Genomic DNA, 8,615 nt, shown 5'->3' on the forward strand with positions numbered 1-8,615 from the left:
ATAATTGGTTAAATAACCATGTTACAATATGTTAGGATTGGTTAGTTAAATTTCAGTAAAATGATTGGTTAAGAAATAGCTAAGCAAAACTCAGATTTTACTATATAGTCTGCGGTCAATCAGGAAGGGAGGAGGGAATGGGAACAGGGACTGAGGATGGGGGAATTGGGATCATGTCTTGCTAAAGGGGAAATGGTAACAGGGACTGGGGATGGAGGAATTAAAATCATGTTTTGCTAAAGGGGGAAATGGGAACAGGGAATGGGAACAGGAACAGGGACACAGGGAAGGCTCTGTGGTGTCAGAGCTGGGAAGGGGGAAACTAAGGAAGGAAACTGGAATCATGCTTGCTGGAAGTTCACCCCAATAAACATCAAATTGTTTGCACCTTTGGACTTCAGGTATTATTGCTCTCTGTTCATGCGAGAAGGACCAGGGAAGTGAGAGGGTAAAGGAATAAGCCCCCTAACATCCATGATATCAGGCTCCCTGACTGCTGGTCAGACCACAGACTCCTGAGACGTCAAATGTCCCCCTGCATTGCTCCCAAGCAACATAGAAAGCAACTCAAGCCAGTGAAGAAAATAAATATTTCAAGCCTGGGAAACTGTGACAAACACTCTGAATTCCAACAAGAATTCACAGGAAGCATTTCTCTCAGTTATAGATGCTTCAGTGGATGTCAAGACAGCCTGGAAACATTCTGGGGACATGACATATAATATGGCTGCTGAAGGTCTTGGCTTCCTTAAGAGGAAACATCAGGACTAGTTTAATGAGAATGACCCCCAAATCTGTTGGCTCTCGAACTCACTGCATACCACCTAATGAGCCTACATGGCGGACAAAAATTTGGCGGCTAGAAAGTCTACATATCAAGAAAAACAGATGGTTAAGACCAGGTTTGATCAAATGATAAACAGTAATGGAAAAATAAAGTAGCAGAGTTACAAGTGGCAGCAGACAGGGAAGACACCAAAAACTTTTTTGCTGGCCCTCGTGCCATGTTTTACCCCTGGGTGCACTTTGGATGGTAATTGACTCTTAGCTGACCAAAAAAGAAAAGAAAGGAAGACATACTTGACCAATGGATGAAACATTTCAATTCACTTCTCAGTCACCCTTCCAACATTTCCAAGGAAGCAACTAGTGCTTTACCACAAGGCCCATTAAAAAAAGAACTTGCACTAGCTCCCACTTTATCTGAGACAGTAGCAGCAATCATGCAGATGTCAAAAGGGAAAGCATCGGGACTGGATGGTTTTCCAGCAGAGATCTATAAGCAGGGAGACTACCACACAGCAAGGCACCTCACGAGGCTCTTCCACGGTTATCTGGCAGCAAGAATTAGTGCCACGGGATTTCAAGGATGCCAAAACCTCTATAAACATAGGGTAATAGGGCAAGGCTTTTCTGTCATATTTTATCCTTTGACAAAGAAGATTTTATGTGCAGTAGCTGATAGAAAATATTTTCTGTCAGCAAGTGCACCTCTGCAATACAGCTCCAGCCCAGACTACCCAGGTTTGCATATGATCTATATTACACTCATGCACTACATACATACACACAAACTTACCAAAACCTAGGAAATCAGTACACAAAATTATTCTCAGGAAACAATTAAGTTTGCCACTGCTTAACATACCTGACTCAGATCTGTAAATACAAATAATTGAAAAGTTGAGTCACTATTCTTGCTAGCCTCTACTCCTGCACCCAGGGACTAATTCTACCCCAGTCCCACAACTACCGCACATCACAGATTATAGCCCATAACCTTGGTTCTGACCTCTAGAAATGTCAGGCTTCCACCTGGTTTACAAAACTACCCAGTGCAAACAGGTAGAGCAAACATCCATAGCTAGTAGTGTTGGGAGGGAGCAGTTTGGCAAAGATTTGTGTGCAGAATAGAGGGTCAAGGAGAGCAGAATTAAGGTTGTTATATGTGCCCAGTGATGCACAGTAGTTGTGGGAGTAGTGGGGGATTAGTGGAATCGATGAAATCGTCTTCAGGCTGTATATGAAGGTCGACATAGAGCTGCATTGTCAAACACCATGGATACAGACTTACCATGCCCTCAGTGCATCCGACTCTGTGCATCAGGGCTTGGACTTCAGAGCCATACATGTAGACACAGATTAGATTTGCAATGACATTGTCACCAACAGGTCCAGATTAACTTTTTGTGGGCCCAGCACCAAACATATTTGTGGGTCCCCATTACGGGGCAGCCCGCAGAGCAAGGGGCCGGTTGGGGGCAAAGAGGGGCAGCGCAGAGGGAGTGGCCCTACTCAGCCCAGCACAAGGGCACTATTTACAAACCCCAAACTGCTAGACACACGCTGGCCCGCCTAGCCCTGCACTGCCAGTGTGCCTCTTCCACGCTGTCCCCCTGCCCAGTGCCCTGTCCTTATGGCCAGCACCCCCTGCCTAGAGACTCCTCCCGCTGACATCCCACCACAACTACACAGCACCCTGCACACCATACCCCCTGCCCATCTCTCCCACCCACAGATTCCCTCCCTGTCTAGCGTCTTCTTCACAGTCCCACCATCACAGCTGTGCAGGGCCCCATAGTCCTGAGGGAATTCTGCCTCAAATTCTGTGCATAATATTTTAAAATTCTGTTTTTTTTAATAATAAATAAATATGGGAGCTCCGCCATGGCAGTGAGGAGCACAGGCCACTGGCTGCATCACCCTGCAGCCTCCCCTGCCCCCCAGGACAGGGACTTGACAGTGAGACTGAACCTGACCCTGACACAGCACAAGGGCCAGGCCTGCCAGAAACACCCTGGGGTCCTGCCCCTTTTGTGCCAGGGACGCCAGATGTGGACAGGGAGGCTCAGCCCAGCAGCAGGATCCAAGTGCAGAGGGACTTAGTGTGGGGGTATCCAGATGGGTGTAAGAAGGTTCTGTGGGGGAAGTCTGGGTGCAGGCAGCTCAGTGGGGGATCTGGATGCACAGGGATGTTCCAGGTGCAGGGGCAATCGGAGTCTGCAGGGGGGACCAAGTGAAAGTGGTTGGAGCTCAGCAGCGGAGGGGGAGTCTGGGTGCAGGGGAGGTGGGGTTGTTGTACTTAAAGTACTGCACGGGATCTTTTCAAGGGGAATAAGGCAAACGCCACATTCATTGGTAATCCATGTATCAATCAGCACTGTACCATATGCATATTATCTGTATTACACTCATGCACTACACACACACACACACAAAAAGATTCCGTCTTGTTGTTACCAACTAGTTGCTCCCCTTAACTTCACTGGCCAAGTGAGTTAGACAGGGGAGGGGTGGAGCCAGGCTTCTGCCGATCTGGATCAATGCTCCGATGGTGACAAGACCCAGGGTCCTCTGCAAGACACCTCACATTTATAGCAGCTTCCATCTCACACAAATCTGTACCAGATTCAAAATCTGTGTCCATTGGTCCTTTGTGCTTCTTCCTTCTGGATGTTGTCCCAATACTGTTCAAAGAGGTTGCTTCCAAAAGAAGATGCTTGATTCTAAACCACCACCCGGAGGCCGTCAATATGTCTGCTCTTCTTTAGTGAGCCCACTTGACAAGTTTGATTGTCCTTGGGTCTGGCTTCCATCCACTCTCCAACTAGCTGTCTGGAGGTGCTGCCTTCCTCACCTTGCTCATTCACACCTCATTCATTCAACATGCCAATTGATTAGTGGAGCGTGGAGAGAGGGAATCTTATTCTATTCCGAGCAAAAAGACATTTTTCTTCTACTTTAACTATCCTTAGGGGCTGTAACATTATACCAAGGCTTAACACAAAGTTTTCGATAAGTTTTTCTACATAGGGATCTGATACAAAGTTCCTCTATCAAAGGACATGATACAAAGTTGTTTGAAAATAGCTTAATACAAGGTTATATGAAGAGGCATAATACAAAGTCATATGAACGTTAGAGGTTATATATGGATAGGCTTAATACAAGGTTATATAGAGAGGCATAATACAAAGTCATATGAAAGTTATGTGAAGATGCTTAATACAGAGATTTATTTACAGGGTTCATTTGGGTGGGGGTCTAGGTGTAGGTGGTTGGGGCTCAGTGGGGAGGGTGTCTGGGGGGGCTCATTGGCATGGTACAGATGCAGGGGAGGTGGGGCTTGTCAGGGTAAGGGTCTGATGGGCCTGCTTAACAGGGAAGCCCCAGCTGCTGCCAAGGGGATCCGCATGCTGGGCCCCCGTTTCCCCTGTCCCAGGGATCAGCAACCTTCCGCACGTGGCATCCACAGGTTCGGCCAGTTGTGGCTCCCACTGGCTGTGGTTTGCCACTCCAGGCCAATGGGGGCTGTGAGAAGCCGCAGCCAGCACATCCCTCATCCTGCAGCCCCCCATTGGCCTGGAACCGCAATCGGCTGAACCTGCGGACGCGGCAGGAAAACAAACTGGCCTGGCCCCCCAGGGGGCTTACCCTGGTGGTCTGTGTGCCAAAGATTGCCAATTCCTGCCCTATCTCCTTCTCTTCCCCATCCTGTGCCCCTTCCCCACCACTCCATCTCCTCCCCATCCCACCTCCTTCCTTCCCCACTGCCTCTGCCCCCTGCCCTGCCTGCCCCACCATGGGCATTCAGTGTTGTACAAGATGAAGGATGGCTCCCAGCGCACAGAAGGGAGCTCAACCAGCATTAGGACCCAGAAGCTGGAGTCAAGCTGCAAAGTCCCAGGAACTGAGCAGCACCTTCTTCTTTCAGCCTGGCTGTGCAGCTCTGCAGTCAGAGTAGGCCTGCTCGTTCCACCCCCTCCCCAAAATCCCACCCCTGCCTCTTCTCTGCCTCCTCTCCACAAGTGAGCGTGCTGCGGCTGTGCTCCTCCCCCACCCTCCTGATGGCAAACAGCTGATCAGCAAACAGCTGATCGGGGACAGGGAGGGGGAGGGTGGGAAGGCAGCAAGCTGTGAGAGGAGGCAGGGGAGGGGGAGTTTGGCTGCCTTACTGCAGCAGGAGACACAGTGCCAGGAGCACCAAGCTTCTTCCCCCCGCAGGAGAGAGTGGGGGGGCGGAGAAGAGTGGGCCTGGTTGGGGCCCCCCTGGAGTGTGGGCCCAGCTCCATGGCACTAGTGGCTTCATGGTAAATCCACTACTGGTCATCAGTGTCAGTGATGGACTGACAATGTAATATATACAGAGAGAGTATATAGCTTTGGTGGAGTTTCCACCTCCTTTACCAAAGGACCTACTACAGACAACTACACCAAATATCCATAATCAATAGTGTTGGGAGGGGGCAGCTGGGCAAGGTTTGTGCAGAATAGAGGGTCGAGGAGAGCAGAATTATGGTTGGGGTAAGTGCTCAGGGATGGACAGCGGTTGTGGGAGTCATAAAGTGTGTGTCTTTGGTGGAGGAGTAGAGGGTATGTCCATTTAAGTGTCTTGTAATTTCCTTGCTTTTTGTGTTTTGTGTCAGGTGAGTTCTGTGTGTTGAGAACATGACTCTGTTGTCTTTTTATAAAAGCAATATACTATTATCTGTCTGGTATTATCTGTCGTATTATCTACCCCTTTCTTAATGATTACTAACATCCTCTTATCCCCGTAGCTGCTTACTTTGCTCAAGAGCCTTTGGGGAGAGACCTTGTCAAAGGCTTTCTGAAAATCTAAATACACTATATCCCCTGGATCCCCCTTGTCCACATGCTTGTTGACCCTCTCAAAGAATTCTAGTAGATTGGTGAGGCGTGATTTCCCTTTACAAAAACCATGTTGACTATTCCCCAACAAATTATGTTTTTCCTAATGTCCAACCTAAACCTCCCTTGCTGTAGTTTAAGCCTGTTGCTTCTTGTCCTATCATCAGTCCTCAGAGGTTAAGAGAATAATGTTTCTCTTTCCTCTTTTAACAACCTTCAGGAACTGAAGACTGTTATCATGTCCTCTCTCAATCTTCTCTTCTCTAGACCAAGCAAACCTAGTTCTTTCAATTTCCCTCATAGGTCAATGTTTCTAACAAATAATTGTTTGCTCTTTGTTGGCTTTCTCCAATTTGTCACATCTTTCCTGAAATGTGGCACCAGAACTGGACACTACTACTTCCATTGCAGGCCTAATCAACGCAGAGTCGACCAGGGGATTATTCTCGTGTCTTGCTTACAACATCCAGGTAATACATCCCAGGAATGATGTTTGCTTTTTTTGCAAACAGTGAACACTGTTGACTCATATTTAGCTTGTGATCCACTATACCCCTAGACCCTTTCCGGCAAGTGCCCTTCTAGGCAGTCACTTTTCCCATTGTGTATGTGTGAAATGATTATTCCTTCCTTAAGTGAAAGCACTTTGCCATTTGTCCTTATTGAATTTCATCCTATTTACTTTCAGACCATTTCCGTTTGTCAGATCATCTAATTTTCATTCTATCTCCAAGGCACTTGCAACCCCTCCCAGCCTTGGTATCATCCACAAACTTTATAAGGATTACTGTCTGTGCCCTTATCTAACCTACGCACAACTTATCACATCTTATCACAATTCAAATCTTAGCATTTATCCATAACTAAACAGTTTTGGGAGGGGGCAGCTTGGTGAGTTTGTGTGCAGAAAGCAGCGGGATCGAGAGAGCAGAATTATTGTTGGGGTATGTGCTCAGGGAGTGTACAGTGGTTGTGGAGTAGTAAAGTGTGTGTCTGGTGAAGGAGTACAGGGTATGTCCCTTTTAGGTGTCCTTAAATTATAATTTCTTGTTTTGGTGTTTTGTTTGCCAGATGAGTCCGTGTTTGGAACATGACTCTGTTTTCCATCCCCTCCCAAGCCAAGAAAAAAAAACGAACTGGTCTGAATCCGGGTCTCACTTACAATGCCTGGGTTATCATATCCCTCAATATCCTACCACTTACAGGGTCTCTCTGTAGTTCACCACTTCACCATGTCATCCACCCGTCTGTATCTCTTTAGCCATGTTTCTCTCCACCCAAGCCAGCAGATGACAGGCAGTGAAAGAGGCTGCTAGGGAGAGATACCTTTGGTCATATACTGAGCTGGGGCACAGGCCAGAATGGAACCCGTCCACCAGTAGATTACCTTGCCTCTGACTAGTGCAATAGTTAAAGATCTTGGAAGTATCTATTGCATCTAAATACAATAAAGTCAGAAAGTTTGAACTAATACAGAGTTCCTGGAAGGCAGTGGAGGAACATTGCCCTGCTGGCGCAGCTGCAACAAGCATAAATGTACAGCATTATTGGCTCGAAATATTCTGAGCTTAAATTTACTTGGACTTTCAGGTTTGTTCTTCTATTTTCTCACTATGAGTCTCACAGCTGCCGCTCACGCCTTTCCCTTCATAAACTGCAGAAATGGTGTTGAACGATTTATTTGATTCTATCTCACAGGCCATAGTCTCAGAAGATTTGATTATCGAACATTGTTGTTCGCAGGACTGTTGCGTGCTGGAGATGGGACTGACGCTGCCTACAGTAACCCCCTGTAGATTGAGTTGTCGGCCCTGCGCACCTCTGTGACTGGGTGACACTCCCTGCCCTTTCCCTTTACTCTCCCTCCTTCCAGCCCTGTTGCAGAGACTCACATACTTGCTTGTCAGTTGCCATCTTCAGTGTCTGCTTTTCTTCAGACAACAACTCAAAAGTAAACCTCAGGGATGTCTACCTATTGAAATTAGTCAATTTTACAGAAGGGATCTAACAACCAATTTTATACAGTCGATCGGTGTATGTCCCCACTAAGCACATTAGTCAGCGGAGTGCTCCTCAATACGTGGCTAGCATCGACTCACGGATGAGCATTGTGGTAGCTATCCCCACAGTCCCCTGCTGCCCACTGAATTCTAAGTTAAACTCCAATGCCTGAAGGGCAAAAACATTGTTCACGGTGTTTGGGTACATGTCATCAGTCTCCCTCCTCCCTCCCTCTAACGCAATGGCAAACAATCGTTTTGTGCCTTTTATTCCTGCGGTGCCGTGCAGACGCCATAGCACTGCAAGCACGGAAGCCCACTCACCAATACTCGCTGTTGTTGTGAGTTCATTGCAAGCACCTTGCGCATTACTCTGGCAGTATGTGCAGAGCCTGGCAAGGAGCCTGGCAAGGAACTGGCGTGTGGGAAGAATGTGGGAGGCCATGAACACAACTTGCTGGAAGCCATGGAATGCAGCATTGGCATTTGCTGGCGGCATTCGGGTTGTTGTACAGTGGAATGCCGATACTGGGCAGGCAAACAAGCACAGACTGGTGGGACCACATAGTTATGCGGTATAGGATGATGCCCAGTGGCTGCCAAAAACTTTTGCATTTGCTAAAGCCACTTTCATGGAACTTGTGAATTGATTTCCCCCATCCTGAAGCGCAGCAATACCAAAATGAGACCCAACTCTGACAGTGGAGAAGCGAGTGGCAATAAGCCCTCTGGAAGCTTTGCAACGCCAGAAGCTACCGGTCAGCTGGGAAACAATTTGAGTGGGTAAATCTACCGTGAGGCGGAGCTGCCGTGATCCAGTAGCCAGAGCAATCAATACCGTGCGCTATGAAGGAGGTATTGGACTCTGGGAAAACGTGCAGGACAAAGGGATGGTTGCCACGATGGGTTCCCTCTTGATAAAATATCCACCAGAGCCCCTTCCTCTTTTCCAACCTCCTGAATTAA

This window comes from Chelonoidis abingdonii, chromosome 2 (genome assembly GCF_003597395.2).
Source record: "Chelonoidis abingdonii isolate Lonesome George chromosome 2, CheloAbing_2.0, whole genome shotgun sequence".
NCBI lineage: Eukaryota > Metazoa > Chordata > Testudines > Testudinidae > Chelonoidis > Chelonoidis abingdonii.